The sequence below is a fragment of the Rhinopithecus bieti genome, unplaced genomic scaffold, assembly GCF_001698545.2.
Source record: "Rhinopithecus bieti isolate Rb0 unplaced genomic scaffold, ASM169854v2 scaffold_14002, whole genome shotgun sequence".
Classification (NCBI taxonomy): domain Eukaryota; kingdom Metazoa; phylum Chordata; class Mammalia; order Primates; family Cercopithecidae; genus Rhinopithecus; species Rhinopithecus bieti.
Window position 1 is genome coordinate 101351 of NW_016807873.1, and position 22414 is coordinate 123764.

The 22414-nt window shown below is 36.1% G+C and overlaps 1 long non-coding RNA gene across 1 annotated transcript in view; it reads left to right on the top strand.

Moving 5' to 3' along the window:
* The first annotated feature begins 1194 nt into the window (after positions 1 to 1194).
* LOC108536931 (uncharacterized) overlaps positions 1195 to 22414 on the top strand; it is a 28406-nt gene continuing 7186 nt past the window's right edge. The window contains exon 1 of the long non-coding RNA XR_001887667.1: positions 1195 to 1238. This is a non-coding gene — a long non-coding RNA (uncharacterized LOC108536931). The remainder of the gene's footprint in view (positions 1239 to 22414) is intronic.

Here is a 22414-nt window from a genome sequence, read left to right on the forward strand (position 1 = left end):
AAAAATGGAAACAAACACATTGAATCAGATCACAAACATTTCAAAAAAGCATGGAATCAGTTGTTAAGATCAAGCAAACAACTAGAAACATGGGAGCTTTAGAAGAAAAGCAGGTGATGAGGACAGCTCTAATGTAAGTTGTTGACAAAAAAAAATTTTGTTTTCATCAGTTTCTTGGCAGTGTCTAGAGCATTAGATGATTTCTCTTGGGGGCAATATTTCATATACTTAGGGAGCCAATTTCTAATTTCAAAAATAAAATATCTATTTTATTTATTTTGTTTATTTTTCCATAGGTTATTGGGGTACAAGTGGTATTTGGTTACATGAGTAAGTTCTCTAGTGGTGATCTGTGAGATTTTGGTGCACCCATAACCTGAGCAGTAGACACTGCACCCTATTTGTAGTCTTTTATTCCTCACCCCTCACCCCCTCCTACCCTTACTCACAAGTCCCCAAAGTCCATTGTGTCATTCTTTTACCTTTGCATCCTGATAGCTTAATTCCCACATATCAGTGAGAATATATGATGTGTGATTTTCCATTCCTGAATTACTTCACTGAGAATAATAGTTTCCAATCTCATCCAGGTTGCTGTGGATGCTGTTAATTCATTCCTGATTATGGCTGAGTAGTATTCCATCATATATATTTGCATTGGTCCACGATTTTGCAATTGTGAATTATGCTGCTATAAACATGAATGTGCAAGTAACTTTTGTATATAATGACTTATTTTCCTCTGGATAGATACTCAGTAGTGGGATTGCTGGATCAAATGGTAGTTCTACTTTTAGTTCTCTAGGGAATCTCCACACTGTTTTCCATAGTGTTAGTACTAGTTTACATGCCTACTAGCAGTGTGGAAGTGTTACCTGATCACCACATCCATGCCAACATCTACTGTTTTGTTTTTTTGATTATGGCCATTCTTGCAGGAGTAAGGTAGTATTGCATTATGTTTGTTTGGTTTTTAGAATTCATGCTTCCTAACCCATCCCATCTTTGTCTTATGTTAGTGACTCTTTTTTCTCTGCATATTCAAATTGTGCTTATTTATAATTTTTATTCTGTCCAGTTTCAGTGCCACACACCTATAATTCCAAAACTTTGAGAGGCCAAAGTGGAAGGATTGCTCGAGCCCAGGAGCAACATAGCGAGAGCTCGTCTCTACAAAAAAATTGAAAACATTAGCTGGATATGGTGACATGAATCTGTGACCTGTTCAGGGGGCTGAGGTGAGACAATTGCTTGAGCTGGGAAGGTTGAAGCTGCAATGAGTTATAATCATATCATTGAAAACATACCACTATGGGCAATACAGCAACACCCTATCTCAAAAAATAAATAAATAAATAAAAATAAAACACAAACATCTCATTCTGACGTTTTTCTCTATCTGCAAATCTTGGATGTAAATCTTTCTATTGTATATGATTATTTTCTTATATGGTTTTCTTTAGGAAATTTTCAACAGGTATTGATTTATGAACTCTGCATGTAAGACCATGTCTTCACAATTTTTTTAATTGACTCTGCTTTAGTCTAGGGAGATCTCTAGTTCCATTACATTTGTTTTATTTTAGTTTTTTTAAGCCGGAATTCACTGCACTCTAAATTGTATTCTGTACTTCCAGGGACTATGTCTCATTTGGTTTCCTCCCAAAAGTCACTTTTTTTCATAGCTTTTACAAGGATCTAATCATAGAATTCCCTCTAATGTTAACACTTGGTGGACATAATGTCTTCATTTTATGCTAGTCTGCATATGTTGATCAATGTCATTTTTTCTTCTGGAAATACATATTTCTGGAGCAGAAGAAGTGGGAAAAAATTGAATCACTTATAATCATTTCAGTATATTACACTGTATGAAACACTGAAATGTGTGTATTTTTGTACATGTAATTTGAATAGTGGTGCATTCTTTTTTAATCAATTATTATTTTAAAAAAATTTTATTGCACTGTAGTCAGATATGTCTAAAATAAATACTTTAGAATTTGTTGAGATCTCATCTGTGACCTTGCCTGAAGCCAAGGTCAAAGAAATTTATAAAATTGTGTTAGTCAGTTTTCACACTGCTGATAAAAACATACCCCAGACTGGGTAATTTATAAAGAAAAAGAGGTTTAATAGACTCACAGTTCCATGTGGCTGGGGAGGCCTCACAATCATGGTGGAAGGCAAAAGACATGTTGTACATGGCATCGTACATGGCGACAGGCAAGAGAGAAATGAATGCCAGCGGGGAAATGCTAGACGCTTATGAAACCATCAGATCTCATGGAACTCACCCACTACCGCAGGAACAATATAGGGAAAACCGACCCCATGATTCAATTATCTCCCACCAGGTCCCTCCCATAACACATGGGGATTATTACAATTCAATGAGATTTACATGGGGACACAGAGCCAAACCATGTTACTACTCTCATATACTCCTTCAGGGTTTGGGAGACAAATAGCGCTACTTAACTTTAATGTGCATCCAGAGTCAGGATAACTTTTTCTCCCCTAAAACATACATTAAAGCATTTCCCAGTAGAATTTATGTGGAACGGGAAAAAAATAGCAACATCAATCTGCTTCTTGCTATAAAATTGAGCCATTTAGGGAAGGTTTTGCTTTCAGTAACTACTTTTCAGGTATGTTGTGACATTGAACATATGTTTGTAAAAGACAGTTTACACTAATAATTATTATTTTTATGTAGCTATAATTTAGATGAGCATGTCTTATTCCTTCTCTCTTTCCTCAGAAGACTGTTGCTACACTCTTCTCATAACCATAATATGAAAACACTACATAATTTGGCATGATTAAAAATAGGATAATAACAATTTTTTAAATCTCTGCAAACTGTGGTTAACCATAATCAGTAATAATGCAAAAAATACAAAAATTACAACAATCTTATGAGATAGTCACAGGGATATTCCAGGCCCTTCTGAAAGCTACAAATCAGCAAAGCACTTTATGATCAAAACTTTTGAGTTAAACAACAACAACAGTTGCCTTTATTAGTAAGAAGACCGTCATTCAAACTGCACAAGAAACATCCTCCAGGTTGAGGTATAAACTAAACTTAAAAACATATTAAAACTTTGACACTAAGAGAATTATAGAAAGAGTTTACAACAGAATTTTTAACTCACGTAGATAATTGGTATATATATTAATTTATTTCTTCTTATTATTATACTTTAAGTTCTAGAGTACATGTGCATAACGTGCAAGGTTTGTTAACATGTAACTTGTGCCATTTGTTGGGTGCTGCACCCCTCAAACTTCGTCAGCACCCAATCAACTCGTTTCATTTACAAAATCAGGTATAAACTCCCAATTGCATCCCTCTCCCCTCCCACTCCCCGCTAATAGGCCCCGGTTGGTGTGATGTTCCCCTTCCCGAAGTCCAAAGTTGACTCATTGTTTCAGGTTCCCACCCTATGAGTGAGAAAACAATTGCGGTTTTGGTTTTTCTCTTCTTTTGTGGTTAGTTGGCTAAGAATGGATTGGTTTTCCCAGGGCTGCATCCCATTGTTCCCTACAAAAGGGGAACAACAAAACCTCCATCCTTTTTTGGTTGTTAGTAATTTTTCCATGGTTGTATATTGTTGCCAACATTTTTTTTTCTAAATTCCAGTCTGTCACTGATGGGACATTGAAGTTGATTTCAAAAGTTCTTTGCTTATTATGAATTAGTTGCCGCAAATAACAATACGTTGTGCATTGTGTCTTTATAAAGCAGCAATGGTTGATATCTTTGGGGATTAAACCCAGTAATGGGAGCTGGCGTCATATGGTACATCTAGTTCTAGATCCTTGAGGGAATCGCCATATTGTTTTCCATAGTGGTTGAACTTAGTACAATTCCCACCAAACAGTGTAAAAGTGTTCCTATTTCTCCACATCCTGTCCAGCATCTTTGTTTCTTGACTTTTAAATGATTTGCCATTCTAACTGGTGTGAGATGCTATTCTCAACATGCTTTTGATGTGCAATTTTCTCTGATGGCCAGGTGATGATGGGAGCATTTTTTCATTGTCTGTTGGCGTGTATGAATGCTCTTCTTTTGAGAAATGTCTGGTTCATATCCTTATTTGCCCACTTTTTGATGGGGTGTTTGTTTTTTTTTTCTTTGTAAATTTGTTTGAGTTCTTTGCGTAGTTCTGGATATTAGCCCTTTGCTCAGATGAGATAGATTGCAAAAATTTTCTCCCATTCTGTAGGTGGCCTGGTTCACTCTGATTGGTAGTTTCTTTTGCTGGTGCAGAAAGGCTCTTTAGTTTAATAGATCCCATTGTCAATTTTGGCTTTTGGTTGCCGTTGCTTTTTGGGTGTTTTTAGGACATGAAGTTCTTGCCCATGCCTATGTCCTGAATGGTACGTACCTAGGTTTTCTTTCTAGGTTTTTATGGTATTAGGTCTAACATTTAAGTCTCTAATCCATCTTGAATTCATTTTCGTATCAGGAGGTAAGAAAGGATCCACTTTCGCTTTCTACTCATGCTAGCCAATTTTCCCAGCACCATTTATTTAAATAGGGAATCCTTTCCCCATTTCTTGCTTTCTCTTAGGTTTGGTCAAAGATCAATGCGTTGCTAGATGCTGTTGGTTTTAATTTCTGGGGCACCTCTGTTCTGCTTCCATTGCGTCTACACCTCTGTTTTGTACCAGTACCATGCTGTTTTGGTTACTGTAAGCCTTGCTAGTATAGAACTAATATACTGACCATGGTAGCATACTTTTAACATTTTTCGCATAAGTCAAATTATTTTTTTCCAATCTATCCTACAAGAACATGTAACAAAAGATGTGGTTCATTGTACGGTGAAACTAGTAAAATTATCAATCAAAATAACAAACAGACTAATATGAATATAGGTCATAAATGAACAGGCAATTCACATAGAAGACAGCAAAAGTCACTGATACTTAGAGAAATAAACTTTACGTCAATGAGTTCTTTTTCCAGAGAAGATTTACAACTTAAATGAATCTAAGAAAATTTTTTTTGATGAAGTGCAACTTGGAATAACGTTTTCACATTAAATGTGAAGATACTCTTTGGCTACATAATTCTACTTTTGATCCCATTTTTCCATTTTTGCTTTGGTTGCCTCTGCTTCTAGGGTATTTCTCAAGAAATTTTTTGCCCAGACCAATGTCCCGGAGAGTTTTCCCGATGTGTCCCTGTATTAGTTTTATAGATTGAGGTCTTATATTTAAGTCTTTAATCCATTTTAATTTGATTTTTTGTGTAAGGTAAGAAGTAGGGATTATACCATTATTCTGTAGATAAACATCTGTTTTCCCCAGAACCATTTATTAAAGAGACTGCCTTTTTTGTAATGCATGTTCTTGGCAACTTTCTCAAAAATGAGTTTACATGTGTGGATTTGTTTCTGGGTTCTCAATAATGTTCCATTGACTTATGTTTGTCTTTTGATGTCATTACCATGCTGTATAATATAATAATGCTGTAGTATAATTTGAAGTCAGATAATATGATTCTTCCAGTTTTGTTCTTTTTGCTCAAAATATCTTTGATTATTCTGGGTCTTTTGTGACTTCACATACATCTTAGGGATTTTTTTTTTCTATATCTGTGAAGAATGTAATTGGTATTCTGATAGGCATTGTGTCAAATCTGTAGAATTAATAGGAAATATAAGCATTTTAATAAAATTTCTTCTTCTAATTCATGAAAATGAAATATCTTTTTCTATTTTGTGTCCTCTTCAATTTCTTGCACCAATATTTTGTGGTTTTATTGTAGATATCTTTCAATTTATTGGTTAAGATAAATTTTAGGCATTTAATTTTATTTGTTGATCTTGCAAATAGGATTATATTTTTATTTCTTTTCTAGATTGCTTACTGTTGGTATATAGAAACGCTACTCATTTATGTGTGTCCATTTTGTATCTGCAACTTCATGGAATTTATTTATCAGTTTTAATTTTTTTTCTTTGGTGAAGCCTTCAGGTTTTTTGAAATATAAGACATATCATCTGCAAACAAGGATAATTTTACTTCTTCCTCTCAAATTTTAATGTTCTTTATTTTTTTTCACTGGTCTTTTGGCTCTACCTAAGACTTCCAGGACTATGTTGAATGACAGTGGTGACAGTGGGAATCCTTATTGAGTTCCAGATTTAAGAAGAAAGACTTAGTTTTTTCCTGTTCAGTATGATACTAACTTTGGGTCTGTCATAGATGGATTCTATTACGTTGAGGTATGTTTCTTGTACACTCATTTTGTTGAAGCTTTCATCAGGAAGATATGTTAAGCATTATCAAATGCATTTTCAGCATACATTGAAATGTTCATATGGATTTTGTCCTTCAATTGATAAGATGTATTGCATCGATTGATTTGCATATACTTAATTTTCCTAGCATCACTGAGATAAATCTCAATTGGTCATAATGAATGATTTTTATATAATATGCTGTTGAATTGGATTTATTACTATTTTGTTCAGGATTTTTACCCCAATATTTATCAGTGATATTAGTCTGTAGTTCTCTATCTTTTTTTTTTTTTTTCCAATGGGTCTTCTTCTGGTTTTCTGTTAGCCCCAGAGAATGAGTTTGGAAGTGTTCCTCTTATTCTGTTTTGCAGAGCTTGAAAGGTATTGACTATTAGTTTTGCTTTAAAAAAAAAAAAAAAAAAAAATTTTTAATGGTTTGGAAGTATTCAACAGTGAAGTGATTGGTCTGGGATTTCTCTCCGTAGGATATGACTTTGATCTTGTTTACTTGCTATTTTTCTGACCAGGGCAATCAGGCAAGATAAAGAAATAAAGGGTATTTAAATAGGAAAAAGTCAAATGATATCTGTTTTCAGAAGATACGATTGTATATTTAGAAAACCACCTCACTATCTTCATCCCAATAAATCTCCTTAAGCTGATAAGCGAACTTCAAGAATGTCTCAGCATACAAAATAAAGATGGCTGACAAAACATATTCTACATTGAATGTTTGTCCTTATCAGTACTTACAGAGCATGATTTAGTATGAGAGAAACAGAAGAGGCAAGAATTCGTGTATGTATTTCGGTTGTAAACATACCATATCATCTACCAATCGTGCTTAAAAGAGTGGTACTGAAAAATAACCACATGGGAAAAGGAAATTGTCGTTAAGGATCAACATTTCTCAAGAAGGATTTACTACAAATTCACTGCTCAGGAAATGAGAGAGGACACAAACAAATGGGAAAACAACGATTCCATGTTCATTGGGTAGGAAGAATCAGATATCATGAAACTGGCCAATATTGGACCCAAGTATTTATAGATTCAATGCATATCCCCATCCAAGCTACCCATTGACTTTTCTTCACCATAATTGGAGAAAACTACTTTAAAACGTCATATGGAACCCCGAAAAAAGTCCACATAGCAAAGACAGTCCTAAGCAAAAAGAACAAAGCTGGGACATTTCATACTACCTGACTTCCAGGACTATACTGCAAGGCTACAGTTAACCGAAAAACAGCATGTGTGCTTAAACAAGACAGGATATATACGATAAATGGAACATAACAGAGGCCTCAGAAAATAACCACCACACTATCTACTCCTACTGATCTTGACAAACCTGACACAAACAAGCAATGGGGAAGGGATTCCGCTATTATAAATGGTGTACAGAAAACTGCGCTAGCCATATGCAGAAAACCAAAAACTGGACCCATTCCTTACACCTTATACAAAAATTAACTCAAGATAAATGAAGGATCTTAAAATGTTAGGAACTAAATCCATAAAAATCCTAATTCAGGACATAAGCATGGACAGATTTCGTGTCTTTTTGATGGTTCAATCTGATAGACTGCACGCGTCTAGGAATTTGTTCATTGCTGCCTAATTTTTGTGTAAATTTTCAGCATTTAATAGTGGATTCATAGTAGCCACAATGCATCCTTTGAATTGTATGCAGTATCAATCTATAATGTCTCCTTGTACATAACTGATTCTATTTATCTATGTCTTCTCGTCTGTCTTTTTGAGGTCGGTAGCTAGGGATTTATCAAGTTTTGTTGTATTCTTCTGTCGCAAGAACTAAGACCAACTTTTTGGTGTTGCATGGGATGATTTTGCAGCGTTTTTAAATGTCAAGGAGTGTAGATCGTATTTGTCTGCTCTGGAATTTTATCCTTTCTTTTCTTCCACTAATTTTCTGCTTCATTTTGCTTTGCTTTTCGTTATTTTTAAAGAGGCATTGTTAGGTTACTTATTTGAAGGTTTTTCTGTTTTGTTGTCAGCCTTACAGGTATCTTTTTAGTAGCCTGGCTGTTCAGGGATCCCTGTAGGGTTTAGCATCTTATGATTTTATTATATTTACTTTTTAATTTTTAAAAATTACTGCATTGATCCAATAGTCATTCAAAACCTATTGTTTAATTTCTATGTTTTATATGGTTTCCAAAATTTCTCATTATTGTTTTATAGTTTTATTCCAGGGTGTTTAGACAAAATGCTTAGTATTATTTCACTTTCTTTTCTAAATTTTTGAAAATTTGTTTTGTAACCTAATATATGGTGTCTTGTCAAGAATGATCTGTTCTTCAGCCACCGGATGAAATGTTCTGTAAATATTTGTTAGGTTCACTTGGCTGATTGTGCAGATTTGGTCCCATGTTTGTTTGTTATTTTATTTTATTTTTTTTCTGAGAAATATGTCCAGTGCTGAAAATGGGGTATCAAATTCTTCCATTCTTATCTTATTAGGGTCTATATCTTTCTTTATCTCTAATAAGATTTACTTTGTATATCTGAGTGACCCAGTGTTGAGTGTATACATATTTTAAATTTTTATGTTGTCTTGCTGAATTGACTACTTTATTAATGTATAGTGTACTTCATTGTCTTTCCTATAGTTATTGTCTTGATATCTATTTTGTCTGATATAAGTATAGTAACTCCTACTCTTTTTTGGTTTCCATTGGCATGAAGTATATTTTTTCATCTCTTTATTCTCAATCTATGAGTGTCTTCATAGCTGAAGTATATTTCTTGCACGCAACAGAGCAATGGGTATTGTTTTCTCATTTATCCATTCACCCTATGTCTTGTAATCAGAGAGTTTAATAGTTTACATTCAATGTTATTATTCATAAGTACAGACCTACTCCTTCCGATTTGTTATAGGTTTTATAATTTTTCTGTGGTCTTAGTTTTTTCTTTCTTTACTCTCTATCTTCCTTTTAGTGAAGGTGATTTTCTCTGGTACTATGCTTTAATTTCTTGCTTTTTAATTTATTTTGGTTTCAGTGTTATGTTTTTCTATGTGAGGTTATCATGAGGCTAACAATTACTATCTTATCACACATTATTTTAAACCATTGACAACTTAACACTGATTGCATAAACAAACAAACATGCAAAAGGGAACTAATAGAAACTCTACACATTAACTTGATCTCTCTGATTTTTTAGCTTTTCTTGTTTCTCTGTATGACTTGTTGTACTGTCTGTCTTGAAAAGTTGTCATTATCCTTTTTGATTGTTTCATCATTTATCTTTCTTCTTACATCAAAAGTTTACACACCACAATTTCAGTGTTACAGAATCCTGTGTTTTCTGTGTGCTTACTATTAGCAATGAGTTTTTAACTTCAGATTATTTTTTCTTGCTTATTAACATCCTTTTCTTTCAGCTAGAACTCTCTTTAGCATTTCTTATGCTACATGTCTGCTGTTGATTAACTCTTTAAGCTTTTGTTTGTTTCAGAAGGTCTTTATTCCTCTTTCTTGATTAAAGGGTGTTTTTACCAGACATATTCTAAAGTAGAAGTTTTATTCTTCAACCCTTTAAAAATATCATGTCACTTTCTCCTGGCTTGTAAGGCTTATTGAAAAGTATGCCAGTAGACTTATTGTAGTTCTATTATATGTTATATTTTCTTTCCTTTTGCTGCTTTTAGGATTTTTTTTCACTCCTGACCTTTGGGAATTTGATGATATTAAATGCCTTGAAGTAGTTTTTTTTGGGGGGGAGTTAAATCTGTTTGGTTTTCTATAACCTTCTTGAACTTGAATGTTGATACCTTTCTCTAGGTTTGGGAGGTTTTCTGATATCCCTTTGAATAAACCTTCTACCTCTGTCTCTTTCTCTAGCTCCTCTTTAAAGCAAATAACTTTTTGATTTGTCATTTTGAGGCTGTTCTCTAAATCTTGTAGATATGAGTTACTGCTTTATTGATTTTTTACTCCTTTTTCCTTTTGTCTCCTCTGACTGCATATTTTCAATTAGCCTGTCTTCAAGCATAACAAAGTTATTATTATTATCATTATCATTATTATCTTGGAGACTTGGTCTCACTTTGTCACTCAGGCTGTTTTTCAGTAGTTTGATAAAAATTAAGGGCAACCTTGACCTCCTGGGCTCAAGTGGTGCTCCCACTTCAGCCTCCTGAGTAGTTCAGACTATAGATTCACATCACCTTTCTTGGCTAATCATTTTATCTTTTTGTAGAGATGAGATCTCCCTATATTGCCTAGGCTTGTTTAAAATTCCCGAACTCAAATGATCCTCCTCCATTGGCTTCCTAAAGGGCTGGGGTTACAGACATGAGCTACCATGTTCATCTGTAATTCTTTCATTTGCTTTATCAATTCTGCTATTCAGAGACTCTGATGCAATCTTCAGCATGTTGATTGCATTTTTCCACTCTAGAATGTCTGCTGGATTCTTTTTTATAATTTTTTTTTTTTTTTTTTTGGAACGGAGTGCTCCGCGTGCTGCACTCGCGCGCAGGGCTGAGTGCACGTGGCGGGATCGTGCACGCCTTCGCTGCGACGCTCGTCGCTCCTGCGCGTGCGGGCGTTCTCCCATGCACTCAAGCCTTCCGAGTAGGCTGGGGACTGCGAGCGGCGGCCCGCCACGTTGCCCGCTAGTTTTTTGTATTGTTTTTAGTAGAGACGCGGTTTCACCGTGTTACGCCAGGACTCAGAGTCTCGGTCGCGCTGACCTCGTGAGTCGCCCGTCTCGGCCTCCCACCAGGCTGCGCCAGTTACGAGCCTGTCTCCTCATTGAGTAACTCTCTCGCGGTCTCTTCGTGCTAGAATGTAGTGTCTATATAGCTCGCGAGAATTCATTCTCTGTGTTATCTTGAATTTCTTTGAGCTTCCTTAAAACAGTTATTTTGATATTTTTTTGAAAGACTAAATATCTCTTTCTCAAGGATTGGTCCCTGGTGACTAATTTAATGAGGTTGGTGTTGATGGTTTTAGATGTCCGTTGATGTCTGCAAATTGAAGACTAAGGTATTTATTGTGGTCTTCATGGTCTGAGTTTGTTTCTGCCTGTCTTTCTTAGAATGGCTTTCCATGTATTCAGAGACTTTGGCCCCAAATGCAATAATGCTGTGGTTTTTGCAGACCCATAGAAGTATTGCCTTCGTGATTTTGGATAAGATCTGCAAACATTCTCTGGATTATCAGGCAGAGACTCTCGCTCTTTTTCACTACTTTCTTCCAAACAAATGGAATTTCTCCCTCTGTGCTGAGCCACCTGCAACTGTGAATGTAGAAATGCCAGCAACCCTGTGGCCACCACCACTGTAACATTGCTAGACTAGATCTGAAGTCAGTACAGGACCTTGTCAAAGCGCATTCCTTTTAGGTTGTCTGTTTGGCCCAGGCCCCAGGTATGTTCAGAGATGCTGTCTGGGAGCCAGAGACTGGAGTCAAGAACGTTAGAAATTGACTTGATGTCTGATTCTGCTCTGGCACTCAAAGCACAATACAAAGCCTTTTCCGTCTTTCGTCTCCTTTGCACAGGCAAAGGATCCCCTTATGGTGGCCACCACCACCAGTTTACAGTGGGTTCTGACAGATCACCACTGATGTTCACTATTGTGCTAAACTTCAAACTAAAGATCTGCAGCTAGTGTCACAATCGCATGGTAATCTGCACATCAGTAAGGCAGAGGAGCCCTTTTGCATTAATGTAAAAGCAAGTATCACAGGAGTTTAATTGTGTTATCTTCTATTAAAATATATTACAATGTATTTTTGGCTCATGTCTTTAATCCCAGCACTTTGGGAGTCTAAGGCAGGCAGATAACTTGAGGTCAAGAGTTCAAGACCAGCCTGGCCAACATGATGAAACCCATGTCCATTAAAAATACAAACATTAGCTGGGCATAACGGCATGTCCCTGTAATCCCAGCTACTTGGAAAGTCGCTTGAATCTGGGAGGCAGAGGTTGCAGTGACCTGAGATAGTGCCATTGCACTCCAGCCTGAGCAACAAGAGTGAAATTCCACCTAAAGAAAACAAAACAAAAACATAAAACAAATATATTACTCGGTATTTTCTTTCTAAGAAATTTCTCCTTAGCTCTATTAATAATGGAAGGTATCAACATGAAGAAAATAGTACTCAATGCTTGCCTAAGAGAAATGAAGATCATTTTATTAATAATTTTTGATTATAAATTGACATATTGCTTATTTCAAAAGCAAAGAGCTCAGGACTCTCTTGGGCTTCCATCCAAAGAATATTTTAGTATATTTGCAAACAACTTTTCTGGTTGGTTAAATTACGCTGGTCAGGTAACAGTTCATGCACCATGAGAAGAATTACTCTTTATCATCTACTCATTTTCTGATCCAATTTTGTTTCATGCTTTTACTTGTGATCACTGATAATGCATTTAAACCATAAGTATTAGAATCATATTGATTTTTTCAGGAGACTAGACAGCTCTACTTGTCAAAAGAAAGAATCAACCTACCGATGTCTCTGAAACTTCTTTACTGCTTCCAGTTAGAAGTATATGTGAAAATTTTCTTTTCCTGTATGACACTGCACCTTGGTAATAGAGAGAATTTTACCTTCACAAGAAAGATAAGATTTTGCACAAAATTTAGGTGGAGATGGGGTTTTTATTTTCTCTAAGATCAATAGTCAAAAATCTCACAGAAGAAACATCGATCTTACTTCCTGATGTGGTTTGGCTGTGTCACCACCCAAATCTCATCTTAAATTGTAGCTTCCATAATTCCCTCATGTCATGGAAGAAACCTGGTGTGAGGCAATTGGATCATGGGAGTGAATCTTCCCCTGCTGTTCTCATGACAGTGAATAAGTCTCATGAGATCTGACAGTTTTATAAGTGGGAGATCCCTTGCACACCTTATATTGCCTGCTACCAGGGAAGACGTGCATTTGCTCCTCCTTTGCCTTCAGGCATGATTGTGAGGCCTCCCTAGCCATGTGAAACTGTGCATCAATTACACCTCTTTCCTTTATAAATTACCTTGTCTCAGGTATGTCTTTATTAATAGCATGAAAACAGACAATACATTTTCAAAACCCCTGCTCAAATTCACAGAAATCAGTACTGTAATCCTTGTGGCCACTCTACTAATTGGAAAGGTAGATTGACTAACAGTGCCCTTTCCAGATGTAAGTTAAAGCATTGTACACAGAACATAGCTGGCACCAGCTTAAAGTGAAAATTTAAGCTGGACCTTTGCCACAAAATCTTAGCCAATTCCTATATCCAGAATGGTATTGCCTAGGTTATCTTCCAGCCTATTTATAGTTTTAGGTTTTACATTTATCTTTCTTCCATCTTGAGTTGATGTTTGTATATAGTGAAAGGAAGCGTCCCCATTTCATTCTTCTGCATATAGCTAACCAATTATTCCAACATCAATTATTTAATAGACAATAATTTCCCAATTGCTTGTTTTTGTCAGTTTTGTTAAAGATCAGATGGTTGTCGGTTTGAAACATTACTTGTGGACTCCCTATTCTGATCCACTCGTTTAATGCGCCTGTTTTGGTACTAGTAGCATGCTCTTTTGGTTACTATAGTCCAGTAGTGCAGCTGAAACTAAGGCAATGCGATGCCTCCAGCTTTGTTCTTTTTACTTGGAATTGCCTTGGCTATTTGGGCTCTTTTTGGTTCCATATGAATTTGAAAACAGTTTTCTTTTCTAATTCTGTGAAGAATGCCATTGGTAGTTTGATAGAAATAATATTGAATATGGTAAACTGCTTTGGGGAGTATGGCCATTTTAACGATACTGATTCTTCTTATCCATGAGTGTGATGTTTTTCCACTTGTTTGTGTCTTCTGTGATTTCCTTGCGGAGTGCTCTGTGGTTCTCGTTGCAAAGATCTTCCACATACCTGGTTAGCTGTATTCCCAAGTATTTCATTCTTTTAGTGCCAATTTTGAATGTAATTATGTACCTGATTTGGCTCTCAACCTGAAGGATGTTGGCACATAGAAATTATACTGGTTTTGAACTTGGGTTTTGTATCCTGAGACTTTGTGAAGTTGTTTCTCAGAACAAGAAACTTTTAGGCAAAGACTGTGGTTTTCTAGATATCTGCAAACATGGAGAGTTTGACTTTCTTCTTTCTATTTGGATGCCTTATATTTATTTCCTTTGTCTGATAGCTCTAGCTGGGACTTCCAGTACCATGTTAAATAAGAGGGGTGAGAGAGGGCATCCTTGTCTTGTGCCAGTTTTCAAAGGGAATGCTTCCAACTTTTGCCAATTCCATATTATGGTGACAGTCATTTTGTTATAGACGGCTTTTATTATTTTGATGTATGTTCCTTCAATGCTTATTTTTATTGAGGGCTTTTAACATGATGAGATGTTGAATTTTATTGAAAATCTTTTCTGCATCTATTGAAACAATCTTTTTTTGTGTGTTTAGTTCTGTTTATGAGAGGAACCATATTTATTGATTTCCATACGTTGAATCAACCTTGTACCCCATGAATAAAGTTTACTTGATTATGGTGGATTAGATTTTTGATATGCTTGTACGTTTAGTTTACTGGTATTTTTAAGGATTTTTGCATTTATGTTCATCAAGGATATTGGGATGAGGTTTTCATTTTTTTGTGTCTCTGCCAGGTTGTGGTATTAGGATGATGCTGTCTTCATATAATGAGTTGGGAAGCAATACCTCTTTCTCATTTTTTGGGAACAGTTTAGAGAAATTGTGGAATCATCTTTTCTCTATACATATGGGAGAATTTGACTGTAACTCTACCTGGTCCTGGGCTATTTTTGGTTGGCAGACTTTTTATTACTTATTCAATTTCAGAACTTGCTGTTAGTCTGTTTAGGGATTTAATTTCTTCCACGTTCAGTCTTGGTAGGCTGAATGTGTCTATGAATTCATCTATTTCCTCTGGATTTTCTAATTTGTGTGCCTGGAGTATTGTTTTCATTTTAGGCTCTGATTTTTGCTTTGTTTTGTTTTTCTATGTAGTTGGTGGAAAATCCCCTTTGTCATTTGCAATTGTGATTATTTGGATATTCTCTCTTTTTTCATTTCTTTTTACTTTAGCTAGAAGTGTATTTTTCTTTTAATTCTTACAGAGAACTAATTTCTGGATTCATTGACTTTTTTGTTTGTTTTTTTGTGTCTCAATTTTCTTCAGTTCAGCTGTGACTGATTTTTTTTTTCTTTTGATATCTTTGGGGTTGAGTTGCTCTTGCTTCCCTAGTTCTTCTAGTTGTGATGCTAGTTTGTTAATGTGAAATACTTTAAAATGTTTCATGTGGGCATACAATGCTATCAACTTCCCTCTAAAACTGTTTAACTGTATTCTGGAGAATCTGGTATTTTGTATCTTTGTTCTCCTTAGTTTCAAAGAATTTCTTTATTTCTGCCAAAGTCATTCAGTAGTAAATTTTTTATTTTATTTTCTTTTACATGTAATTGTATGGTTTTGAGTGTTTTTTTACTATTAATTTCTATTACTATTGTGCTTGGTCTATGAGAATGGTTGATATGATTTTGTTTTTTTGTTTGAATTTGCTGATTATTGTATTTTGTCTATTTATGTGGTTAATTCTGAAGTATGAGCTACATGGCTATGAGAAGAATGTGTACTCTGTTGGTTTGGGTGAAGACTTCTGTAGATGTCTATTAGGTCTATTTGGTCAAGTTTTGAGTTCTGGTCATGAATATCTTTGTCAATTTTCTGCCTTGATGATCTGTCTAATATTGTCAGTGGGGTATTGAGATCTCCTGCTATTATTGTATAGGAATCTCAGTCTCTTCATAGATTTAAAATAACTTGCTTTACAAATCTGCGTGCTCTATTGTTGGGTGCATGCATATTTAAGGTATGTTCTCTTGTTTAATTGAATCTTTACCATTATATAATGCTCTTCTTTGCCTTTCTTAAAATCCATTTGATCTGTAATTAGGATTGCAAGCTCTGCTTTTTTCTGTTTTGTATTTGTTTGGTAGCTTTTTCTCCATCCCTTTATTTTGAGCCTATGGATGTCATAGCATGAGACATGCATCTCTTGAAGATAGCATGATACTGGGTCTTGCTTCTTTATCCAGCTTGTCACTCTGTGCCTTTTGAGGGACCCTAAGCCTATTTATATTGAAGGTTAGTATTGATATGTGCAGATTTGATCCTGTTATTGCATTTTTAGCTCATTATAATGCAGACCAGTTTGTGTGGTTACTTTATAGTGTCAATAATCTCAGTCCTTAAATATGCTTTTGTAGTGTTTGGTAATCATCTTTCCTTTCCATATTCATCACTTCTTTCTGGATCTTTTTAAAGTCAGGTTTGGTGGTAAATTCTCTCAGAATTTACTTATCTGAAAAGATTCTTATTTCTCCTTCGTTATGCATCAATATGGCTGGATATGAAATCTTGCTTAGAAATTTCCTTCTTGAAGAATGCTGAGTATATGTCCCCAATCTCTTTTGGCTTGTAGATTTTCTGTTTAAAAGTCTGCTGTTAGCCTAAAGAGGTTCCCTTTGTAGGTGAATAGTCTCTTCTCTCTAGCCACCTTTCATATTTTTAAAATTTCATTTCAACCTTGGAGAATCTGATGATTATGTGTCTTGGGGATGGGTGTCTTTTTGCATACTTTCAGGTGTTCTCTGCATTTCTTGAATTTGAATGTTGGCCTCTCTAGTTAGTTTGGGAAAGTTTTATGGATGATATCCTGAAATATAGTTTCCAAGTTGCTTGCTTTCTCCCTGTCTCTATCAGTGATGCCAATGAGTCGCATATTTTGTCTCTTTACATAATTCTAAATTTCTCAGATATTGCTTATTTTTATTTATTTTTGCCTGACTGCGTTATTTCGAAAGCCTATCATTAAGTTCTAAGATCCTTTCCTCAGTGTAGCCTATTCTGTCCTTAGTATTTGTGATTGCATTATGCAACTGTTGTAGTGTGTTTTTCAGCTCTAACAGATCAGTTTCATTCTTTTCTATAATGACTATTTCATCTTTCAGCTCCTGTATTGTTTTATTGTGATTCTTAGCTTTGTTGAATTGGGTTTTGACATTCTCCTGAATCTTGATCTTTATGTCTATCCATATCTTAAATTCTATTTCTGTCATTGTAGCCATTTCAGTCTGGTTAACAAACTTTGCTGGAGAACTAGTGCAGTCATTTGGAAAGAAGAAGGCACTCTCACTTTGTGAGTTGCCAGACTTGTTGCACTCATTCTTTCTCATTTGTGAGAACTAATATTCCTTTATTATTTGAAGTTGCTGTCCTTTGTATCGAATATTTTGCTTTTTTCTTCTGTGAGTGATTATGATATTACATGGGTTTAGTTGACTGGCTTCAATTCTAGTCCACTCCTGGGTTTGGAAGAGTGGACTGTTTGTGTTTTGTGTCTAATTACAATCTCCATATCCTTGTTTCTATTGTTGATTGTTCCAGTCCATGGGGCTTTCTCAGGCAGGGGCCACTGTTGGCAGACAAGCCATATCCTTGACAGGCCAGCCCTGGAGTGTTGTCTTTATGCTTTCTGGGGCAGCCCAGGGTTACACCTGTCAGCAGAGTTTGGATGGAAAGGGGGATACTGATTGGAAACTCTAAACAGTTATGGCCCATCTGACTATTGGAGGTAGGGGTGGGTGTAGTTGTCTGCCCTATAGTCTGGGTGTTTCCAAGGCAATAGCAGAGTGTGCTGCCCAGCAAATTCAGACAGCAGTAGAACTACTGGGCAGAAAGCTCTAGCAGGTTTGGCTTACCTGGCTATCAGCAGCAGTAATTCTGGGGGACACCTGCCCTCCTGGATGGGTGTTTCCTGGGACAACAAGAGGCTGTACCTACTGCTTGAATTCCCACAGAAGCAGGACCGGTGGGTCAGAATCTCTGACATGTATTGCCCGCCTGACTACAAGTGATGGAGGTGAGCAACCTCATATACTCTTTCACCTAGGTATTTCCTGGACCAATGGAATGCTGCATGCTCTGAGTACATACAGATGCAGGGATACTGGGTCAGAAGTTCTAGAGGCATTGCTCACCTGGCTATAATTGATGTGGTTTAGTGAGGTCACATGCCCTGTCATCTGGGTGTTTCCTGGGACATGAGGAGACTATGCACTCCAGCTCAGTTTACACTAAAATGTGACCAGTGGGTTGGAATCTTGAGTAACCATTGCTCACTTGGCTACTAGTAGTTGGGTTGGTGGAGTAGCCAGCCAAGTTTGGGTCAAAGCAGGACAGCTGGGCTGGAAAATGGTGCTAAGCCCCTTCCAGCAAAGGGACTAATCTCACTGCTCCCAGGCACCACAACTGTGTCTTCTATTTTACCTGTGACATCATTGTTGGTCTTCTCTTGGGCTCAAAGCTTATAAGATCTCCTTGTAAGTTCACCTGGAAAAATGTTTCGGTGGCTCTCTGCCTCAAACAAGAAGCACACTGCAGGAGTGCTGGGGAGGGGGAAAGAGGGATTTCCACGTTCCTATTCTTGTACAGGTCCCTATGGAGAGCATGAATCCCCCTCGGAGCTGTCACTCACTCTTCCTTTCTCATGTTGGAGAGGTGTTCCTTGCTCTGCTCTAAGCCTAGACAGGTCAGTGCTCAACTTTGCTCCTCTCTGCCCTCTGTGTTTCACTGCTGCTTTGATGGATCCCGACATGGTTTCTCAAATGATTCACTTGCAGGGTTAGGGCTCACTAAACCTTTTGTTTCCCCTTCCTGAGGGCAACACACATGAGCTGCTTGTAGTTCATCATCTTGAGCCTGACCTTGAATGAAATCCTTATCTCATTCTCATCCATTCCACAAAGTAGGTCATCTCAAAAAGAAAGCACGTATCACTTATGGTGTAAGTAATGGGATCTATAAAGCTATTTATCATAGGTCTGTATGGTGTGAGTTCCCATATTTGCTCACCAGCCTAATGGCATCATTCACTTAAAGGTCAAAGGCACAGCTGTGGAGATGAATGTAAACACAATGACAAGAGTGAATTTTGTATATCTTAAAAGCAGTCACTAATAAACCTCCAGAAAAGTACCACTGTTTATAAAGTCTAACCTACTGATGCAGGATATTTTCTTGACCCCTTTGTGGAACTCATGACAGGGGTGTCTCATTTACTCAGCCTGTCCTCATACCGCTTGCAGGAGGGAGCGTGCAAGCAAACAAGTGCAGGAACCGGGAATGAGCAAGTGCAGGAACTGGACAACCACCTTCGGACACTGACCAGAACAAACTCCATTTACTCAGCTTGCCTGGCTCAACCCATTATGGGAAGGAGCACCTAGGCAAGCGAGTATGGGACCTGGCCAGCTGCTTTTGGGTGCCAGCATGAGCACACTCTGTGCGGGCCCCAAGGCAGCATCCAAGTAGAGATGCCTGTGACCCCCTGAAGCTCCAGAAGATGTGTTACAATGCTCTTTCAGCTCAGCCATCTGTGGACAGCTTAGGTGTTAACAGCTAAAGTGAGTCCTTTGCCTCATCATATGGGGCCTCTGCCCTCCACCAGCAAGAGCAAAGGGCCAGTGTGACAACCTTTTTGGGGAGGTTATCCACATTAATGGATTAGTACTATCTATGGATTTTTAAATAAAATTTTAAACACAATTTTATTTAATTTAGCTGAAAGATATTGAAATGGAACTCTAATCTCTACTGAATTTTAGATATATATCTTTATATTTTTTTCTCTGATAGATGTCTCTAAGATTAAGAAATAGTATGATATATGTATGCATAGTTTTGTCATTATTTTTAACCATGCATTTTAATTTTAGCTATTAGCTAAATTTCTGCTATGGAAGTAATTTCATCCCCAATTTATATGATTTATATCATAATTATAACTTGTCAATAGTTCTGACATTTATTTGCTTCACATTTCTTTGGTCTTTTTGCTATATTTGAAGGAATTCAATGTACACCATTGAATCAGAGATTATTCTAGAATGTTTTGAATTTTTCTGGTTTGAATATGTCATACAGAATTTGCTTTTGATAAAGACTCATGGATATTAATTCTCTGAGATCAAGTTTGGTAATATTTACTTATTGCCTTTATGTGAGAATGAACAAAATCTAAATCTTAGTATCACATGCTTAGCTCTCACTTTCTTCTCTTCAGAACTGTGTAAATAATTTTCAGTCTTCTAGCTTTAAATGTTACTAAATAACTTTTGAGGTCTGTCAAATTACTACCTTTTAAAAAAGTTTCCATTTTGACAAGAAANACTCATGGATATTAATTCTCTGAGATCAAGTTTGGTAATATTTACTTATTGCCTTTATGTGAGAATGAACAAAATCTAAATCTTAGTATCACATGCTTAGCTCTCACTTTCTTCTCTTCAGAACTGTGTAAATAATTTTCAGTCTTCTAGCTTTAAATGTTACTAAATAACTTTTGAGGTCTGTCAAATTACTACCTTTTTAAAAAAGTTTCCATTTTGACAAGAAAAAAATCATTATATTTTAAACTCAGAAGCTTAATTTTAATATATTTTTATAAATTGTATACATTTTCCCAGCTAATAGTGTGTCTTTATAACACAGCTATTCCAAGATTTAAAGTATTCATTTTTTTTTATTTTAGAAATTAATTTTTGTTTGATTATTAGGATAACTTTCAGTTCCACTTTTTCTCTACTTTTGGGACATCAGATTTCAATTGTCACTACTTTAAAATATTTTGATCATCCTCATTCTGTATTATTTTCTAATTCTTTTAATTATTTTTACTATTCTTAGCTCATTGAGATTGCCTTAAATAATTTCAATTAGCAAATTCACTTTAATGTCATAAGCATTGCTTTCTGTTTCTAATTTATTTATGAATTCTTTCAGGTGTTATTTCTCAAAAATTTAACATCTCACCTATCACTTTTATCATTTTGTTTCATAATTGGATTTTTGATCTAGTATTTATTACCCACACATTCTTATTTTATTTCAAATATTCTCATTTGGGGATTCACATAATGCCTCAACCTGTTTCTGCTGCTATAAACAAAAAATGACAGAGATTCATCAATCTATAAAGAAGTGAAATTTATTTTCACACATTTCTGGAAGCTGGAAAGTCCTAGATCAAGACACCAGGAGTTTCAGCATCGGCTGAAGGCCATAGAGGGTGCCTTCTTGGTGTTCTCACAGGGCAGAAAAGATGGAAGATAAATAGTGGGCCAATGCTGTGTTCTTACATGGCAAAGAGTGGAAGAGAAGAAGCCCCTTCTTCCAAGCCCTTTTATAAGGCTCCTAATTTCATTCATGAAGGTTCTGCCCTCATGACCTCATCACCTCTTAAAGGCCCATCTCTTAATAGTAAGACATTGGCAAATAAGTTTCAATATATGAATTTTGGAGGGCACATTCAGACCTTAGCGTATGTTATGCTTGATTATCTTCTTCATCTGTCATTTAGAAAAAAAAATCATGTTGTGTAAATGGTTATCAGCTTCTTTTTTTTTTTTTCATGCTTTCTCAGTATTTGCTCTGAATTTGAATAAGTGCCTTAAGCTTGTTTCTAGGCTATCTGAGACAATTATTTTATTTAGTGTACAAACATGAAAGATAGGTGCAATACTCCATTTATTTTTGAAGCCTGGCATTTGAGAAGAAGGGGAGAAGGCAAACTCAAATGGAATTCTGTGCAGCGTGTATTTTTAGTGGCAGTAGTCTACATAAAACTATCTTTTCAAAGCCCTTGTATCATGATTTCTGGACAAAGGGAATAATATGTTCATTTCCAAATAGGAATAATCTCAACACTTGGCTTAAATTGAATCCTAAAGAGTCAGATTTGGTTGTCTCTTTTCCCCTCTCAATTGTTCCAGTCAATTGACTTTTTAAAATATATGCATGGATAATAATAGTTTACTGGATTGTACTGAAATTGTCAGCTTAGGAGCTAGATAGGCACTTAGGAACTTCAGGGAAGTATGTTAACAAAACACCATGAGATATGTGGGAGAAGAAAAAGGAGAGAATTATTTGTTACCAAGGGTTACAATCTGCAGGCTAGGAAACAGAGTCTCCAGCTAATACCAAAAGTGTATGATTCAGAGATAAAAAATAGAGGCTGGGCTTTATGCCTAACAGGACCCAACCAGTTATGCATCCATATTCAGTAGGATATATAATAATCCTAGGAA